The sequence below is a fragment of the Melospiza melodia genome, chromosome 2, assembly GCF_035770615.1.
Source record: "Melospiza melodia melodia isolate bMelMel2 chromosome 2, bMelMel2.pri, whole genome shotgun sequence".
NCBI classification, from domain to species: domain Eukaryota; kingdom Metazoa; phylum Chordata; class Aves; order Passeriformes; family Passerellidae; genus Melospiza; species Melospiza melodia.
In genome coordinates this window covers 73,886,505-73,908,268 of record NC_086195.1, presented here as the reverse complement: position 1 = coordinate 73,908,268, position 21,764 = coordinate 73,886,505, and positions in this window count along the sequence as shown.

Below are 21,764 nucleotides of genomic sequence, written 5' to 3'. Positions count from 1 at the left end.
TGGCTGGGATTATCCCGGACTGGAGGCAGAAGGTTTTTGGCTGATGTTTCTGGTGGCGGCATTTTGTGATCCAACGGTCTGGTCCCGTGTCTGTCATGGAACGGAGTTGATGCACATCATAACTCACTTGGTTCCTTTGTTTCAGTTTCCCTTTGGCAAACAACCAGCACTCATATATCCCAGGATAATTGCACTGTTTAACAAGACATGGCCTTTGTCTTGCTCCTCTTTCTTTAATTGCTCCTACTGAGGACAGACTTGCCTTAGAGTAGGATGAGCAGGATTTAGTGCAGTATTTGCACAGACCTGTGGTATGAAATGCTGCTAACAAAGTGTTTGGGTGGGAGAGTAAAGATGAACTGCTTTGAAACAGGCTCAGTTTGGAGAGATTGATAATTTAAATTTAGATACCAATTCAACATATTGCTGAACTAAATACCACTCTTTTGTGTGCAGTTTCACTCTTACCACTCATGTGCTTAAAATTAAGCATATGCTCAAATGTTTTGCCAGAGGAGGTCTTCAGAGCTCCATTAGCACTGTATGTTTTTGCTCTAAATTCACTGTAATTGTTTCTCATTGAATAGATGCTCACTGAGTAAGATATAAAAAGACCATGGGAACAAAGGGGCCCTCAATCTGAGACTTTGATCCACATATTATTCAAATACATAATGACTGCTTTGATTTATGGATTTATAATTCTATTGAGGCATTCCAGAGATTACCCAAAACATTCCAGCTCCAGTCTATGCTGGAGGGTGATACCAGAGCCCCTGCCTGGAATTAGATGGATAAAATTTAGTTGCTTATTTGCTGCTGAGATTACATCACAGATTGCAGGATAAGAGCAAACTGCATGGCCATGCACTAACTTATATTTGGTGCTAATTCCAAAGGTTCTTTTCCCCTGTCACCTAAGAAAAGCATCTGAAAGAAGAGACTATTCTACCCACAATATAGAGAGTTTTGGCAGTATAACAAGACAGCAGACTACATAGTGGGTGTTTTGAAAGAAGGAGCAGATGGTGGATTGCTAGCACAAGGGTTTAGCAGCGCATTTAGAAAACAGATTATTTTGGAAGATGAGAAATTATGAGTATGATTAGCCCCCTCCCTCCCCTTTACTCCCACTCCCCTCCCCAAACATATCCCCACAAGATGTTAGTTTGGCCATGCACTGTAGGAGTGACTCAGCTCCAACACTGAGTAAGACTTTTGCAAGAATTCAAATAGCTGACAGCTGTTAAAAAAAAAATTCCCTGTTTTTCATTTGCATCAATACCAGTTTGGATTTTTTAATTCATTTCACCTTACATAGCAGACCCACATTGCCAGCAACAGAGAGGATTACTAGAGAAGGGACCTGGCCTGCAAGAGGGGCTCTTCCCAGGCAGTGGGGAAGTACCACACAGCTCAGAACCTTGTCTTGCTGTTTTCTCCCCATCTACCACCACTCTAGTGGGTAGAGGAGTTTCTCATTCAGTGGGAACTCATATCTAGGATAAGGACTTACCTTCGTATCTCCCTGGCTATAAAAATTCCTTCCTTCCGGTCCTTACATATTGGTTATATTGAGAGACTCAGTGGGATAGGGTGTGATGGTTCTGCTGTGTGAGCAACAGGAAAGAACAAGACTTCATTAAATCCTGAATCCCTAATGCAATTCATATAGTTTGGCTTCTGTGAGAGAAAGAACAGCCAGAAATGGGCACAACTGGTACTGACAGGCTCTAGGGAGCCTTCTAGTTGCATAAGAAGTCATCTCTTTCTTTAAAGGTGGTCTTATCATGGGGAGAGGAGAGAGGAAGGGCTTGTACTGCAGATGGGTGAAACCCCTGCTGGCGTGAGACAAACCAATTTTGACTCTCCCCTCACTCCTAGGACTCTGGCAGCAGGATTTAGAGGTTAGCCAGAGACCAGCCTAAGGAGTGACTGCATTCACATTCACCTCTCTTTGGCCACAGTGACAAAAGGGGATTTTAGAAGGGCAGAAGAGGGGCAGAAGTATAATGCCTGGAAAGCCTTTCATTGTGAGACAAGGAGCAGGAGCTGGGCAGAAAATCTGAGTTCTTTTCTGGTATGGTGGTACAAGGTCACTCTTGTTATTGACTTCTTTGCTTGTCAGCTGCCTTCAGCAGAGGCTGCTGTCACTGGTGCAACAACAGGGACCCAAGAAGAACATCAGCAGTAGAGTCTTGTGTCCTCAGTCCCTGTGGCTCCTCGAAACAAGGTAAGGGAAACCACAGAGACCGCACATCCTGCACAAAGAGTTTAATTTTGGTTCTTTACAGTTCATGCTCTGAGGATCTTAAATCCTTGTGATACAAGGGTGGAATTCACCTGGAGACTTTGAGATCACTTTGCATTGTTTCAATCCTAAATAAGAATTTTAAAGTAAAACAGGTACATTGCATTGCCTGTTTCTTCCAACAACCATCAAAAAATTCCCAGAGAAATCAGGTCAGATATAGATTATTACTGTGGACTTTTAAATAGGGTGAGATTAATGCCACCCAAAAATCCTTGTTAACTACAAGAAATGTTCTTTTGGTGGAAAAATCATCAACCTGCAATCCAAAAATTAGAAGTAGTGTGTTACCAATGCACAAGAATGGTATTGAACATGCCCATCATGTAGCAGTGGACCAGGATTTAAGACCATTGGGGAGAAGAGGAGGCTGTACTGATCTCTGAAGGGAGCTTGTCCTCAGAGATGAAAATGTCTACTTCAGCATGAAATGACACTGGATTTAGTGTGTTATTTCCCCAGGTGTACCATCAGCTTAGTTCATGTCACTTCACAGCTTAAATGCATTCTTTGGTACAGTGACACTGGACATGGTCACTTGGGGCACTGTCCACCTGCCTGGAAATGGCAGATCTGGGAAGGCAGATGTGAATTTTCTGTTCATAAAGCAGCTACACATCAGTGATTACCAATACCTGAATGTTTGGATCTCATTTTCAACTGGGGAGTATAGTAAATTAGATCTTACACTGTGCATCAACCACTACCTCAGCATTTCAGAGGGGAAGCACATCCCTCCCTGAAACAACCTCTTTTCCATGCATGGCATGGCTTTGTCCTTTTTGCTATCCAGAATTCTGACAGGTTTCTTCTGGTCTTAGACAGACTGGTAAATCTGGATGATCTTGCTTTCACAGCAAAGCCAGGTTCTTATACTGAGGATGAGGTTCTTATACTTTTTGTGGATAGGACTGATTTGGTGGTGGAACAAACCCATAAGGTAACACAGTACTCATCTTCTGTAAAGCATGGACAACAGGTACTGCTTAGGTGGTGTAGATGTTGGAAAAAAAAGAAAATATCTTGCATCTGTATCATCTGTGGCAGATGAAAGCTGGTGGAGAACATCAGGTCCTTGACTTAGAAATGCTCAGCATTGCTTTTGATCAAGACAGACTGATTTTGCTTTGAAGGAGTCAATAAGTGGTTTTTGCTCAAGTCATTGCTGAGTATTTGTAATTCTGGTCACATTCAGCTACAGCATTTTCTTTTTGGGATCAGATTGTGAAGAAGCAGGTCCCAGAGGAGCCAAGTGCCTTTGCTCTCCCTCACCCTCCTCACTCTCTCTGTGTAAAATGCAAGTCAGCTTAGAAACCTCCTTTTGGAGACTTGTGAAGGCCAACAACATACGGCCATTGGGCTGATTGCTGGTTGAAAACTTTCCAACTGTTTTTTGTTGTCTTCCTCAGGGGGTTTTTTGGTTTGGGTTTTTTTTTACCCTGAAAATGCTGACCTGACACAAAAAACCCATACTTTGAGAATGGGATGATTTTGACAACACTTTGACAGAAACCAGGCAATTTTCCAATACAGTCTCACTTGCCAGGTGGGTTTCCAAACCCTCCCTGTTTCTGTCAGCTCACACACAGCACCCCTGGCAGGCTGCCCTGCTGGGTACCAGGCACAAGGATCATGGGTTTACCAAGTTCCTGGAGCTTCCCTTTGCTGCACAGAAAGGTGAGTGATTGCAGGGCTACCATGCTAAGAAAGCCATCCTCCCCAAGCCCTCTCTCTGAGAGCCTTGGGAATACTTGTAAATGCTTGACACACAAAATTCTGTCTAAAAGTTTTCTCAAATGACTTCTGAAATTTCACCATTGCAAATGCTTACTTTTTTTGAAGTAAACTAATTTTTTTTTGTGTCATCTGTGGAGCTGAACATGGAATACAATGTAGATCCATCTGTTCAAATTACTGGTTACCTCTGACTCTATCAACAGCAAGGTGCTGCTGCACTGCCTGCAAATGCTGCTGGGAGTAGACACAACCTCTTCTCAGCAGCTTCATTCTTTCTCCCTGGGAGGTCTCCAAAAATGGTTCCACTTCCCACACATCCTCCCAAAGGGCTCTTGACTGTGGGACATCGAAAGATGTTAATCCTGACAACTTCCCTTGTTCCTTGTGACCAAAAGGAAAGGCTGTTTCAGCAAGATGCAGCATTCCTTTCTTATCAGCTCTACAGTGGCCAAAGTCAAGGCACTGAATCCTCTGGTCTGGAGAACACAGGTGAGGTTCTACATGGGAACCACTGGTGCACTGCCAAGGATCATCCAAAGAGAACCCAGTGGAGGCAAGGTGAGGGTGATTATGGCAACATGGAGACGTGGTGAAAGCCATGCCAGCTCTTTTGACTACTCTATTACACAGTCTCATAATTCAGAGAAAACATGCAATTCAGGACTGATTTTAGACTCAGAACTGATTTTTCCTTGGAGGTTTGAATACAGCAGAGACACAGCCAGATTTGCAGTTAGGGTCTGCTCAGCAGACTGTGAAAAGGGGCAGCCCATCTTTTCCATTGTTTTCTCACCTGTGATCAGGTGAATGCAATGTCCCACAGTGTTTGATGTATGCTGCAGTCAGAGCTCTGCAAGAGCTTGACTCTGCTGCACAGCAGCTTGTCTCTGAACAAGTGTGTAAAACATACTGGTTCCCAAGAGGAATTTGAGGGGGAAAAAAGGAAAAAAGAAAAAAAGATATAAGAAAAAAAAAAAGAAAAAAAAAAAGAAAAAACCCAAACAAAAGCACCTCAAAAAACAAACAAAACCCACACACACATTCAAAAGTCTTAAGCCAGTCTGACATTTTTGTATTTAGGGAAGAGGATTTTGAGGATTTCATATGCAGCAATGCCAAGCCAGGGAGCAGCCAGGAGCCCCTCACTGGTACAGGGCTGGGCTGGCAGCTGATTGAAATCACTTGGTTCACTGTTTAAAGAAAAACTTGAAAGGCTCCACCACGGAGGAAGAAAAACACAAAAGCACTGGTATGAGGAGCTGGCTGAAGAGGCAGAGACAGGCTGCAAGCTGGGGTTTAGCAGGTGAAGCCTATTAAATGGGCAGATCAATCAATACCCCTTTTAATGGGAGGGAAGGATCAATCTCTTTCTCTGCAAGAGCAATGAAGCTGCTGAATTTTATAGAGCACAGCTCTGATGGGGAGTGGCTGAGGGAAGTGGGGTGGTTTAACCTGGAGAAAACATGGCTGAGGAGAGATCTTATTGATCTGTGAAAGAAGGTTGTAGTGGGGTAGGGGTCAGTCTATTTTCTCAAGCAGTAAGCAATAGGACAAGGGGAAATAACCTCAAGATACACCAGGGGAGGTTTAGTTTGGATATCACAAAGAATATATTGACCTAAAAGAAAGCACCAGATCAGGCTGCCCAGGGAAGTGGTGGAGTCACCACCCCTGGGAGGTACTTAAATGATGTGTAGATGTCACACTGGGAACATGTGGAGTAGTGGACTTGGAAATGCAAAGAATTCTGTTTCTATGATTCTGTGCTTACTGCTACCCCAGCTCCCTTCTATTCACTTCCTGTAACCAGGTATGTCCAGAAGAGCTGGACTGTGGGAGGCTGGACTTGACCCAGAAAACTTGTGCTGGAGCAGTGTCCTGCAGGGCTGTGCTGGCTGTGGCAGGGTCCCCACCCCATCCCAGTCCAGCCCCAGCTCAGAACTGGGGCTCTGCAATGTCCACATTACTTGGGGCAGGGAGGAGAAAAGTTAGGGTCAGCCGTGCTGGTGTAACTTGTTAAAAAGCTGTCCTGTTAGACAGCAGGGCGAGGTACAACAACTGGTTTTCATTGAAATCAAGTGAAAGTGAGACATCCTTGTGATTTATACCTGAATTTGAGGAGGCCACTCTCCTGTTTCCCACAAGAGTCAAGGACTTCTTTCAGTAAGCAGATGTGGCCTCTCCTAACAAGCTATTAGCTCCAACCCTGCCATGTTGGTTCAGAAATGTTCCTAATGATGTTTTGTAAGGATCCTTGTCCACTGGCAAGCAGAAAGCCCATAAGCCTTGAGAGACTGCCTTTCAACAGTGGCTCATTCTCTACCTACTTAGCTTGGAAAGCTCCTGGGCACAGGCCAGCGTGCCCGCCTGCTTGCACAGCCCCCACAGAAACGTGCAGTGCTCTAGACATGGTTTTTATTCAGAGTCATGAAAATAGCCCATCCAGTCAGACAGGCACAGCTTTGTATTGTTAGGAGCTGGTTCCACTGGGAAATTTTTGAATTCAGATTGCCCAACTCTAGCTCGGCAGGGCTGGGTGCCAAGGTATTTGGGCACAAAACGGTCAAGTGAGGTTTCATTCTTTTTTTGTAGACAGACAATATTTTTATGCCCCGTCATGGCTGGGCAATCAAAACAGCAATTAGGTTGCATCAGCAGATGTGCTCGCTTTTAGTGACTGTCGGCCTCAGCAGCGCACAAGCTATATTCTGTTTGGTACAAAGATCTTTTCATTTCCAAATAAAACTTGGACCTTTACAGTGCTTTGTCAACCATCTGAAAAGCTGAGCAGGGGTGGCATTTGCTTTTAGCACTCTCAGCCTAGAAAAGTGCAGATGTTTATCTATAGAACTGCTGTAAGGTGAGCAGGAAATGGAGACCTTGAACCTGCTCGGCAAAGGCAGAGCACAGCGTGTGCCCTTGCTCACAGCCCTGGGTAGGAACAATAGTGCAGATTCTGTTTCCACATCAGCAGAAAACCAGCCCAGCTTCCTAGGGCTGGCCAGCACAGCTCTGTTTTGTTACTCTTTCCCCTGGTATGGTCTGGCACAAATTTGAGCAGCTGTTCTGAGAATCACCTCATGCCCCTCTGTGACTGGGGGCAGTGATGGTGCAGCAGAGCAAGTAACCTGCCACGAGCCCTCCAAATCCACAGAGGAATGGTGACTCACATGGCCCTGAGCCTCTGAAACAGAAGGGATAAACCATCTGCTGAGCACTCCTGCTTCTGCAGGTGACCAGAGGAGATGGGCCACCAAAATGCATCACTTGGCTTACAGAGTACCAAAACTGAATGCCATGAGTCCTATCTTCTATTCATACAGAGCATCTGCACCCATAATTTCTCAATCATCTTGCATTCCCAAATCCACCAAGCAGCAATGAAACTCGCTGGTACCTGCCACTTTGGAAAGCTAACTCTGAGCCATGCCTCAAGTTTCACAGGAAATTTTGCAGGTTGGAGCAACTAGGGGATTAAGAGCAATAATACACATTAATTTCACTCACATTAACTGAGATGCAGTAATAAGGAAGTCTAGGAGAGAGATTTGTCTCCTGCTGGCTCAGGTCATCATGGGTGCAGCCACTGCCCATCCTGGCACCAAGGGAGCACAGGAACATCCACCAAGCGACACAGGCACCTCGTTTTACAGCTCACCACCCTGGAAACATGAGGCAAGGAGGCAGTGCAGGAAAAACCTTGGCTTTGGAAAGCACGTAGGAAAATGGGGCTCCATTTCCATTTGAGCTTCTTTGGCATTATTAGAACATGAACAGATTTAACAACGTGGCCATCTTTGGGTTGTCTGTAGGTTGCCTGTCAGGGAAACAGTTTCACCTCTTCATGTTATGCCATTTCTAATAGTGTTTGAAATTAAGATGGAAGACTTACTTTTTTTCATATTGATTTACTTCTGTTATATTCACTTTATTATTTTTTCTACCTCTCTCTCCTCCCAGGTCTCTGTATGTGTTTGAGGTGAGGATGGTCAGCACATCCCTCATTGGATACTAATGGGACTGGCTCAAAAATTAATTTCAAATCTGAAGTCTGAACCATGGCAAGGTAAAGTCACCTGAAAGTTTCTTACTGACTTTAGAAGAATGCTGGATACTTCTCACATGTAAGAAACAAAATTCAGAGCCTTCCAGCTTTGGCCTTGGCCCATGAGTTAGTGACTGCCAGCTGCAGTGGCCAAAGCTCCAGCTTTGGGGTGAACATGGGACAAACTGGATAAAGTGTTCATGAGTGCTGAGGGGGCAGGGGCTTCTCCACTTGAAGATGAGGGCCCTAAGGTAGGGATAATGGAATGGCTGTGATGTATGGGCCCAGCACTGAGAGCTAAAAGGCTCCAAGAGAGCCAAAAGGACATTCTCACACATGTGGCCATTGCAAGCAGATTTCATCAGATGCAATTTAAAAGATATCAAGCTCTTTCCTAATATCCTTTGTCTTTATAAATAACTACTGCAGTTGACAAAGGGCTGTTCTGGGAACTCAAAAAAGACAGGAACTAGAACTCAGAGCTGGAAATGGGAGGACAGACTTGAGACAGCAATCAGGTTGGGTGTCTGGGGGCCCCCTTAAGCTCCTGCAGCACCCTGAATGCTCACCACCTCCTGCAGGGCTGGGGCAGTCAGCCCAGGTGCAGGGGCTTGGCTGGAGATCTTCCATTTATTAAATGGATGGAGGATTTCAGCTGCTCAGCCCCCTTTGGGTAGAGCAGTACTTGGGACCCACTGCTGTCCATCCCATGTTAGTGCGCTGTATATCTGTAAAAACCCACACCACCCACCTCCCCTTCACCTGCCTGTGTGACCTCCCACGGAAGTCAGGCCACCAAGGCTCAGGCCAGTAAGTGACAGCCAACACAGCTGCACTGCACTGTGGCTCCTGATTTCTCCTGCCTGTGCCAAGACAGGACTCACCAACACCAAGACCAGGGTTGCCTCCCTGGCCTGGACCCATGGCTGGAGCATGGCTACCAAGGGTGACCTCAAGTGTCTAACTGAGCTTAGGTGAGCTGAATAATGCCCAAGAGCTGTCCAAGAGCCTGTGCAAACACACACTGAACTCCTGAGAGGAAAATGTTTGTTCATTCCTTGACCCCTTATCTGGGGCACTGCTAAAACAGGCCAAGGAATTTGGCTCAATAGTGATGGGCAAGGGAAGGAGATCAGCTCTGTGTGCCAAACAGGGGTTCTCAATGCAGTAGCATTTTGAAATAGGTGGCAAAAGGAGGGTATGAACTGAAAAGGAAGATGCAGTTTGGTTTGAAAGAAAGCCTGAGGCATTATTTTTTAATACGGATTCATTTTTGAAGTTGCCTAAGCACCAATTTTTTTATCCTACCTCATTCTTGTGTGATGGGCAAGTGCAGAGAGTAAGCAGGAGACCTGCAGCACTCTAAGTACGTTTGTGCCCCTCACCACGGTCTGTGTATCAACAGCTACAGCAGAAGTGACCAGATACCAACCAGAGCAGCAAAGTGCTGCTGTTGCATACATTCAATTGAAGCAGACATTTGAACACCATATTCCATCGTGGATTTTCCAAATAAGGTTTACATCCAAGGACCTGCTTTATTTGCAATAACTAAGCAGAAACATGAACAAGAAGGGCTTCTCATAGCAGTGGTTGTTACAAAAGTACTGCTGTTCAAAATCTCCATCTCACCTGTTGATACCATCCCTTTAGGTGCTGATTTTGCATTACCACTGGTATATCCTGTGTGATACCCTCAACTAAAAAAGAGTCTATGTGGGCAATTGATTTGTCTGCTGGTGGGAGAGAGCTCCCAGTACAACCTAAGTAAGAGTACAGTCAAATCAAGTTGTTTCTAGAGTGCACCACTTCAGAAAGACAGATTCAAAAGTTCAGTTCTCAGCTGTGCCCATGACCTGTGCTGTGACCTGTGTCAGTCACTTCATCTTCTCATGCTTCCTTTTCCATTCCAACCTTTCTGCATTTATCTCTACAGCTTGTGAGCTGGGCAGATGAGTTTCATTGTGTTTGTACAATGCATAGTAAACCAGAGCTGTCAGCCTGATTTGTGCCTCTTGGCACTGCCAGTGTTACCAGTTCTTGGGGATTTACTGAAGGTCTGCATGTTTGGAGGCTGTAATGAAATATCCTTTCTTGGGATGTTGCACTAAATTAATTTTTCATTTAAAAGAAAAGTAGATTTTCAGTCAAGCTTGAAAATGCACACACTAGTTATTCATACCTGAGAATATATGCAGAGGTGAGGTGGGGTTATTTTTAACATTTGGTGTTAGCAGAATGGCAGTAACACAGAAAGGACACAAATAACACAGCCACAACAGTAAAAGCAGTGGAGAGTCAAACTGTTGCTGTTGCAAAGGCACTAGACAAGCAAACATTTAATTACTGTCTCTTTTAACAGTATGGAAAAACAGTTAATTTACCAGGAGTTACATAATATATCTGCATATTCTGTTTACAAAGGAGGATGCTGCCCTTCAAAGGCTGTAGGGCTGTCAGTGGGGTTTTTTCACCCTTTCCATCAGGCCAGCCCCACGTTTCTCTGCATCCTGCCGCACACGATGCTGGCGGCCCAGCACTCCTCCCCTCCTCCAAACAGCACTGCTGAGCCAAAATCTTCCTGCTCCCTATGTGCTGCTCAGGGCAGCCCTCCAGGCAGTAAGAAAAGGGGCTGGCAAGGAGGAAACATAGACTTTCTATCTTATTGTTGTTGATTCCATGGCTAGCTTCTTATGGAGTGTGGTGTCCTACTAGCCTGCTGCTAAAATGGGAATAATGGGTCATTATTCTGCCTATAACAATGTGCATCTTCATTTAATTCTCCTCCTAGAACCCTGGTTGCCAGCAGGTGATGCAGATGGCCCAGGGTGGGTGACAAGGAGTGACCACCACGCAGCTGGGGTCAATGCTGGGGGCTTTGGAGGGTGCACGTACACCATGCCAGCAAGGTGACAGCACCCAAGAGCCACCTCACACACGGACCTTTTGGAGAGGTTCTGGGGAGGGAATCACCACCCCCAAGGGCTGAACACAGTGCAATGCACTGGGGAAAGGTGGGACGCCCAGGGGCAGAGCTCCAGTCCACAGCAAGATTTGCCTCCCATTTGTTCATTTGCATGAATAAAATGCCAAAGCGGGTTTCTGGAATCGCCCCTCCCAAGGTGAGAGGTGAAATTACTTGCTGTAGGATCCTGGAACCTGTGGCAAAGTCCAGCCTGCAGGCAGATTTGTGAATCAAGAGAGGAGATGAGACCTTCCTCAGATCTTATCCACTTACATATTACACCTTGAGCGTGCAGAGAGAAAAAAAATTTAACTTACAAATAATTTTAAAAACTTAATCTTGAGGTAAGTAAGCAGTTCAATAAATTCAGTCTTGAGGCAAGCAAGTACCTTTGGTAGCTTTGTGCTCAGACCCATCTTAGCTTGGTAGTTCCTGAGTTTCCCATTTCATCTGATGCTGAGAGGGTGCCCAGTGCAGCTCCACCGTGCCAGCCACAGCTGTGCTGTGCTCACAAAGGGCACCTGCTCAGTCCCAGTGCTGCTGCAACCTGGCATCAGCCTCGCTGGGCTGTGTGCTGCCTACAAACCAGTACGTGCAATAACAAGTAAAGGACTGCTTGAACCTTAGCACAAAGAAGCAAAAAACCAAAACAATAAATGCATTTTCCACAAGGGCAGAGACAGCAGCCTTTGAATGGGAATTGCTGGATCGGCTTATGACTCAGCTGGCTGCTCCCAGAGCACTCCAGCACATGCTCAGCCTGGGATGGCGACTGAGGCTCTGTTGGCTTGGTTGGATTCTAGGTGAAACGCTCGCAGAGATGCAATGTAAAGGTGTGGGGCATGGCAGAGCTCTGCAGCACTGGTGGGCAGGGGGATGTGTTGCCCACACAACCTCCCCCAAGTGATGTGGTCACCCCAGTCCCTCCAGAGGAGGCCGAGGGTGAAGTGGCGGGCGGAGGGCTCGGCATGGCGGGGTAACACGCACAGCGCTGGCGGGATGCATTTCACCACTCGGGTCAAGCCCTGCTCCTTGGAGTGGGAGGAGGGAACCAGCCCAGGCGCCAAAATGTCTGTGACTCTGCTTAGATCATAGTTATAATGTTTTTCTGCATACAGATCTACGTAAATAGAAAGAAACCATTCATCTCAGCTGGGAGGACTGGCAGTCTTTGGAGTCACCCTGTCCACTGATATCCAGCCACCTTATTTTTTGCCCACTCTTTGATTTCTGCCCTCCTCCCCCCACCAGCACTGTTCTCAGGGCATCGTCTTCATGAAACAGCCTTTTGTTCCTAGGTGCCTGAAGCCAACGCGCCTCTTTGACTGGCTGCCTCATTTCACACCGACACCCTTAACTGCTGGTTTCATCTTCCTGGTAGCGATTGTCTCAGATGGAGTTTCAGTATCACTGTTTCTCATCTGCGGCTCCAGAGTCCCATTTTCACCAGCCAAAAGCCAAAAGCCTTGCACTTGCCTGACCTCTGCAATTACCGTCAGGACTCTTGCTTCACAGCGCTGCAGCCTCTGGCCATGAGGAACCTTTGGAGCTGGAGCCATTTGGATAAGCCACAGGAGACCTAGAAACAGCAAAGTTTGCTTAAAATGTCCGGTTCTTCCTGCAGTTTCTTTCAAATTCACTGCTGCGACCTCACTTGCTGTGAAGTACAGTTTTGATTACAGAGTCATTTGAATGCTGCCTGTGATGGCAGAGTGCCTGTCCTGACCTCTGGACGGTCTTCCTGTTTTCAACTTTTTAGCTTCTTAATCAAAGAGAAAAGTTGCTAACCACTCCACGCTGCAAGTCTGCCGTGGGTCTTCATGTACAGAAATGCAAAAGAGAGCCTTAAACACAAATATTTGAGGATTTCTTCCTTCCAATGCATATTTGTGCAAGAACTTTATGCAAATTTCCTGGTGCTGCTTAGGATATTCTCCTAGTGCACACTACCTTTGGTTTTCATTATACCATGAGCAACTGACTTCAGCCAGCAGTTTTTAGTAGCTCTTCAGCAAACCCCAAACCTTTGCCAATACCTTCAGTGGTGTGAGGAGCCCACAGTATGCACTTCTTCTTAGGAGATGGAGAGCGAGGCATGGTAAAACAACAGATTGTGTGGGAAAATGGCAAGCCCACCATGTGCCCATAATGCTGCCGCACAGAGCAGGTCCATTTCTGATTTCAGCTGCAGTGCATGGGACTTGGGGCTGGAAACCCCCTGTCACACCATTGCTGTGCTGCAGGGGTGTTCAGGTGCAAATGAAAACTTTGCAGATCAGTAAAACATTCAAAAAATCGGTGGCCATTGCAGTTCTCATGGGAAGCGTGGCATTGGAATAGATCACCTTAACTCCAAGTCCCCGAGAAATTTTGCAGCAGTTAGGCAAGGCATGCAGGAAAACTCAGAGGCCCAGGACACACCTGCCTTCCTATGGGCTCTTCTCAGATAGGTATTTGTCCTGTCAAGGAACAGGATGTGATGGGATTAAGGCTTGTGGTGCTGCTCACTGGCTCTGCACAAGGGCTGAGAGAGGAACAGGCATTCAACCCGGAGCTGGGGAAGCTAATAGGCTCTGCTCATGAATCACCCCCAGCACACCACTGTCCTGTGTGTCACTACAAATCCTAGGAAACACAAGATTGTCAGTCTGGACACCATGCTCCAGCACAGCCTATGACCATGCCTTGGCTCCCTCAAGATCAGAAGTATTCTGCTCTTCTGACAACATCCCAGCTTTCAGGGATGGATGCAACCATGGTACTGAGGGGGAGAGAGAAGCTGCTGCTCAGCTTTTTCCCTGTGCTAACCAGTGGCAGCTAATTAGATGGCAAATGTCCCCCCATGCCTTTTGGCCTAGGAAACCCCAATCTGGCTAATCATTTTAGCATCAACTGTGAGAAAACTCTGGATAGCAGAAGAAAATTATTTCACATTAAAACCATCACACTGCCTTTCTTGGTGAGGAGAATAAAACTTCCGCCTATCGCTCAGATAACTTCAGACATGCTGTGCATGATCTGTTGGGTTCTTCCCCTTCATGCTATTATCAAGAATTCAGCAGCCACATCAGCTTTGCCTTCAGTATGAGTACTTTCCTGTTTTACTTTCTCTGCATCTTATCAAGTACAGACACTGTTCTTTGACAACTCCACAAATAACTGCTATTTCTGGACTTTTATTTTCACTGTTTAACAAGCATCTTACAGGAGTGGATCTCCATATGCTTCAGGAAGCTCTGGAAAGGAATATCTGGAGGCAGATGTCTGATTCTCCAGTATCTCGTGCTGCCCTTCATAATAACATAAAGCTTAAAGGCCTGCAAAGCAATTTGAGGTGTGGGAAAGCAGAATCCAGTTTCACAGAATTACAAATCCTGTCTGCTTTTCATGATGAAGTTGTTTGCTGGTGGACCTTGTGTCTCTAGAAAATAATTTTCACACAGAAGACACAAGAAGTCTGTAGCAGTCCCAGAAGGCAGCAGTCAGCTGCCCCTTGTGCCTTGTTTTAACCATGAGTCTCATGCAAGGAGGTAGTGGAGACTCAGCCTCAGGTACCAGGTGGCTTGGGAAAATGACAAATTTTTTAGCATTTAGGATTTTCACTGCTGCCACAGTGCCCAGGTGCCCACCCCAGACAAGTGCCACCAAAGCAGCTGAGCAGCCTCCGTTTTTGTTTCTGAATAATCTCTCATGAACATCATCCCAGTGGGGAAAAGGAAAACATGCTACAGATAGGACATGCCTTGATTATTTTATTAATCAAACAATATTTTTTCCAGCCTTTTTCATATTAAATGCCAGCTTCTCTGCTTTGGGATGGCTAGCTACAGGTATGCAAACCCAAAGATGTGATTTATTCACTTGTGACCCTCTCTCCCATCCACAGCCAAACAAATTGGCGATGTTCTCACAACAGCTGCACGTGGCAGCTCAGAACACTACCAAGAAAATTACCTGGCACAGTTGCAAGTTGTTCACCACACTGACAAACAGTTACCAACCACTTTCTTCTGCTCTCCAAGCTTAATCATGTTGCAGACAGCGCTTGGAAACCACATCCTTCTGTTGCAGAATGACTTGTCGCCACTGCTTACAACACACACTTTCTGATTAAATGCATGAATGCCATGCTCCATCGCAGAGAGAAGTCACTGCGGATGCTCAGAGGATCCCCAGTCTGCACAAAAGATGCTTTGCCCACCAGCTGCAGAAACTTGCTTCAGGCACCAGGACCCCCTTTGCCTTTAGCCAAGTGCTGTCCTCATCCAATAGTGGACTGCTTGGCACTCTTTCTCCAGCGCTTGTGGCTCACACGTTACTTGCTCGATAGCACATCGCTGCTACTTTACTCAAAGGAAATCTAACAATCCTGCCAGAGATGTAAGGGAAGAAATTCACTTCTCATAAACTGACTAGAAAGAGGCAAATTCTCTGCCTACCAGCAGGAATGTGCCTATGAATAGCCACTGTGTAAACACAGATTGCATATTGGAGAATGACATCGAGCATAGTTACCGCCAGCCATCTCTTCCTGAAATTCAATAGACATTGATATTTATACCCAGCCTTTGAGGTTTAGCATGCTTCAGCACAAATATACATTTATTAATACCACATAACACCAGGCCTTTATTGACTCTTATTGAGTCCTATGCCAGTCACAGATATACATTTTTTCCAGGACTGTCATGCCTGAAATAAGTTAAGCCAAGAGTGAATGATCTTTCAACAGAGTAAGTAATACATTTAAGGCCACATTCAGCATTATTTTCCTTACGTCCCTTCACCAAAGTGATATTTATAGAGGGGGCTGCATTCTGCTCAGCAGTAGATTAGTGCTAATGATATATGACTCCAGCGGTTATAGCAGAGTTGATCTGAACATATATTGACAAAACAAGGAGTGGGAATTTGGCCCGATATTCTCAGAACAGGAATACTAGGACTGGGACTGGAGTTATGCCAGGGAGGAATTTGGTCCATACTCTTTCTGAAACAAGGGAGCCAAATAATGCAAAAAAGAAAACTGCTCTGAAGTCTGTTTACAAGAAAATCCATGCTCTCCAGTGATTTAGAGTCCAGCTAGAGGAAGGTTAAGTTCAAGAGCAATACAACCTGACTAAAATAAGTTATTTCTCCCTGTAAAATGACCTTTTAATAGAAATAAGGACAAATAAAATTCTTATGACATGACCTTGCTGTGGAAATAGAATCCTTTTATGTTTTCCATCTCAAACCCTGTGCTGTACAAAGACATCACTTCACCTATAAAGCAGTCTCTGCTTCTACTATCCAGTATTCTCACGAATCTTCATCAATATAAATGCTTCAGTGGCCTTAGCAAGTAGTCTGGTCTGTGTGCCTGAGGTTCAGTTATACCAGACAGATCTGGAAGTTAGCAGAGCAAGATGCAATGACCCATGTTAGTATCATTTGCCCAAACAGGAGTTGGGTTCTGCCATTTCCAGCTCAGGAGACCCAGCCCTGGAGCAGTGACTGTCAGGGTTTCACCAGCAGAGCAAGGTGCATTGATTACGCCTTTGTTCCTTTCCAGACTGACCCTCCCTTTCCCCTCTCCTGACATTACAAACAGAGCTCACGTCTACTGCAACACTGAGCTGAAATAGGTCAGGGAGCCTTCAAAGAAAAATCTACATGCAGGAGTCATGAATTTCCATCCAGCGGCAGACAAGCAGCAGGCTCGAGGAGGCAGAAGCAGAAAGGAGCTGGCTGGTGCTGGTCCAGGGAAACTGCTGCTCCTTTTCTCTGCTCTGCAGCGCCAGATGGCCGGTCCGTCCCGCTCGCTGCATTTCGGAGTTTCGCAGCAGGCGCGCCTAGCTGTGCAGGAGGGAGGGAGGTGCGAGTGCCAAGGTTAGCAGGCTGTGAGGCTCCGCACAGGCAAATTGTGCTGCTGATTCAGTCAGCCAACTCCCCTGCAGGGGGCTTTCTTTAAGGCTGAATCTCAACGCCTCTCCTGTCCAAGAACGTCCCCAGCATCCAGACAGAGATGAATGAAAGAAGAAAACACACCATGCAAACAAGCCTTCAGCACTTTGCTGATTTTGCTGGGGAAGATCCCATGTGCTAACTGCCTCCACTCACACGCCTAATTGCTTCTAAGTATGGTACTTTCTCAGAAAATCCCACTTGCACTGACACTCTGGTTTTTCAGGGTGTAACCACTGGAAAAATAATGAACTAGGGTAAAAACATTTTTTAAATAAAAATAAGCCAAGTCCCTAACAGATTCATATTTTTCAGCACTTTAGATCTTCTTTGTCCAAAAACAAGGAATAAAACTCTGCCATAATTTAGCCTGATCTTCCAACATATTTATGTTCATATCTCATGGGTTTCAAGGAGAAATGGAGCTAAAATATGTGCCATATCCCACAGGCTGCTAAGTTCTGGTTTTGGGTTTTTTGTATTTGTGTTTTGTATTTGAAAATAATGAAAGCCATATTTTTGCCAGTGAATACAGGAAGCTAATTTCACTTATCAGCTCCATCCTTAATGTGGCATCATGCTGTACCAAGTGTTTCATTTGCAAAATACAAACAGATAAGTTCTGCTGCTTGAAAAACATTACAGTTTTTCAGTCAGACAAAGACATTTGTACGCTTTGCATTGGCCAGGCACAAAACTGAGCCAAAGCAGTGGGAGGAAACAGGCAGCAAACCCCCAGGTTCCAGTTCTCTTCCCCAGCCAGCTGCCATCTGCTTGCCCTCTTCTGGCTCCTTGGCTTTTGAACTCTTGGCCTCATGGCATCCTGGCTGCAAAAGGGAAAGCTGGACATGTTTTGCCCAGCCTGAGCTACACAGGTGTGGTTAGGCTGTGCTCTTCAGAGACACACATTGTAGCTGGGAGCCAAGGCAGGAGCTCCCACTTCTCACCCAAAGGCCAGCAGCATTTTTGTGTTCTTGAGGAAATCTTGCCACTGGTCCACAGTGCCAGAGGACACTTACATCTGACAGAGATGTCACACCTGCAGCTTTGATGCAGGCGCACATGTTTAGGAGAGGGACAAAACCTCAGGCACATCCTTACCGGGGCTGGAACTGGTGCCTTTCCTTGCGGCAGCACAGCCAGCGCTGAGACCCAGACTTGTCCCTGCTCTGCATCCTGCCTGTCCCCAGGCATCCCTGTCTGCCCCATGAACTCCACCTCCAGTCCTGGAGGGGAGAGCGTTTTCTGACCCCACAGGTAGCCTTGCTGCTGTCATTAAATCTGTTTTGTAGGACTACCATCAATATTAATAGGAATGCATTATAAGGGATTACTTGCAGTTCTCCTTTTGTAGGGTGTTAGACCAGGCTGCCTTTGTCCTGATTTTCAGATATGATTTTTTCCATTTAATACTTTTCCCCTCTGTATCGCTCCCAGAAATTGTACAGGCTGAAACATTTCCAGCTTTAACTTGAAGCATAAAGTATTTTTTTCCAGATGATCCCTATTTATGGGCTTGCAGCACTGGCCAGTGTGGTCTCAGAAGGCTAAATTGAAGTAAACAACATGTTGAAATACATTTAGTGAATTATCATGCAAACCACAGAAGAACATGAAGAGAGAGAGAAGAGCTTTCTTGGTCGGATAGTGATTTAATGTTTTCTGTCAAAGAAATCAGATATTAAAAAGGCCTATTAGGTCACTGAGCTCAGCTTTCCTGGGTCAGGCCACAATTGTTTCTTATTATAAACATAAATTCAAGAGCTTTATCTAGTTAGAGTTTAAATCCTGCAAATGAAAAGGCGTGTACCATCACCCTCAAGGAAGAATTCCACAAACTATCACATCTCCCTGTCTCCATAATTATTAGGATGTGTAATAGTAAGGATGGGAAGTTGTTTTATAGTGCATAACATCACTCAGGGCACAGACTTTACCTGTTGCTCTTCCTTTCCCTAACAACATAATATAAACGCTGTGCAAATGATATTAGGACTGTGCAACAAAAATTATGATAATGAAGGCAGGGCTATCACTCATTTGACCTCATGTCAATGGGCTGGAGTTTTGGCCTGAAGAAACTACAACTATTTGCCTGTGAATACATGTTCAGTATGGCTTTACTGAATGACTCATGAAATGTAAGGCATGTGACATGTGTCAATCAGCTCATTTAATCACAGCACTTCACTGTGGCAGTCAGGCAGCTGGGTAAGGCTCCAGAACTGGGTGCTCAGGTATGCTCTCTCTTCCTGCTTCTGGGCAAAACTTGAGGATCTTCTAAATTCGTATGGGATTTCTAGTCTTGCAGCAATCCAGTCAGAGCTATTGCATGGCAGCTGCCCCCTCCTGTCCTCTCTCTCCAAGCTGCTGGGTGTCTATGAATAACAAACGTTCCCACTGCATAACGAGTGCAATTTTACAGCACTTGATCTTGTCAATCTAGCCTTTTCAGGAAGCATCAAGCTGTTCAATAATGTATGAACAACAAAAGCACTGCACACTTGTAGAATAGGTGCATAATTTAGGGAAAGATAATGTAGATTTTGTGAGTATCCCTTAGCACCTGCACAGCACATTGCCACCAGGCTGACTGTTCTGGGACACACAATATGATCAGTGCAGTCAATCTACAGATAATCTTCTTATTGCTCTTGAAAAAATTTTATAACTCCATGCTCCCTTACAGAATGGTTGTGCAGCAGATGCTTGTTGGGTGTGATGCTCTCTGGAAGACAGTGGAGATGCATTTTGTCCAAATTCCAGGTGGAAATAGTGCAGCCTCAGCAGGGGTTCAAAGCTGGTATCACACTGTTAAAACACAGCATGGGTATATGCTCTGGGGGATGAAGGCAGCTCAGTGTTTGGATGCACCTGCGTCTCTCAGCCAATCTGTTTGAACAACGTTAACTTGAAGGCTGCATAAGGCATTAGGAGAGATTTGACCTTCTAGCAAAGGCCATCACATCTCAGCCACTCCTATGGCAAGGGCAGCAGTCCACGCCTGGCTGCAGTGTGTCTGCCAAAAATGCATCTGATGATTTCAGGAGGCAGAGTAATTCTTACTTCCTTTGGAAGTTTGTTCCTGCCTTGTTGTTTCATCACAGTGTTTGTTTTTTAAACTTTAGGAAAGTTATGATCATTGATGATAAAAATCTATTTAAACCAGTAACCACTTGTGCAAATCTATCCCAGCAGGTCAGAAATCTCTGTGAAAGGATGTGATGGTCTCAAGCCAGTATGCTCCATGTCATCAAGATTAAAAAAATATCTCCACCTTACCCTTACACAGCCACAGTTCACAGCCTGTCTAGGTGAGCTCAGCAGAGACAACTGACTGGGTTTACAGAACTGATAATCTTTGTAAAATTCCCAGGCAGGTCAAGATGCCATGCTGCTTGTAACTCAAGTACCTCTTAATTTCAGCATTCTGCTTTCCTTTATGACTCAGCAGCTGGGCAAAAACTGAAGGAAATCCACAGCAGTGGATGGCAAGTGAGGTACAGTTGAATCATAAGAACAGCCAGACAATTGTGAAGGCAGCATTGGATATTTTTGCATACTTTGTTTGAGCACTAAGCTTACAAGGAGAACTTTCAAGAATGCAGATATGTTCACCAAGAAACCAGCCTATACAAAGACAGGCTTTTATTCTGGAGAATTTATGCACATGTTTAACTCAAAATGGAGTAATCCAAGAGCTCAAAATCCAGCCCACAGGCTCAAGCCTTTTCAGGCAGCAGGATGCATGGATGCTGTAAACAGAGCACAAACTCAGTGTTTTACAGGAGCATTGTCACACAGAGCCCAGCAGTTCATTTCCAAATACGACATCTAGGAGTTCAGGTATTTTGAGAATTGTCATATTGTCTCCAGTCTATACACAAGTTTTCTAAGACTGATACTGGGTGAGCATTGGCCCTGTTAAGTACGTGTCTGATCTCTAGTAGCATTAAAACTCTTTATTTAAAAAAATTGCAGACGGGAAAAATGAACTCCAGAAAAGATATCCAATAGATCTTTTGTTGAAGGCAAAAAAGGGTTTTAGGCAACTTCTATTTGCTGTATTGTTTCCAAAAACAATGAAACACTTTCAAAGTTTATATTTCTCTTGACATTTCTCAGATACTAAAGTACTGAAAGGCAAGACTGGGAGCCACAAAGGTACTTAAGTGCTTCTTGTTTAATTAAGGGTTAGTCAACCAAATACTTAAGCATCTAGGCATGCATGTCCTGCTTTCTTTCACAAGATGTTTGTGGCAGAACAGAGACTAGATACCAAATTTCTTTAATTTTGAACTGCCTTACAAGTCAGCCTAACTTTCACACCTGGCTAATGGAAAATTTTCCTGGGTTTAATGAACTATGCTGAAGATCTGAAGTTGTCACTCAAGGCAGAAACAATTTCAGCAGGGGAATGGGACCCAACCAGGTTTCTAAGAATGTTTAGACATGCCACTGTAGATATAAAATAAATGAATGGATGCTATTACCGATATCTGAGTATTTGCAAATGTTCTGATCTTAAATGTTAGGAGTAACTCGGCCAAAATCTTTCTCTTACCTGGCTACCATCATTGCCAATGGGTTTGAGTTTTGAACCAGACACTTTAACAGCAAATGGCTCAAAGTGATCTTGCTTGAGCTGAAGAGAAAACTCCCCTTTGCTTGTGGCTTAATTACACTGACCCTCTACAGCTTCTTTTAAACATTCCTATTTCAGATAACATTATATTGAAGTTCAGCAAGAAATAAAAGGC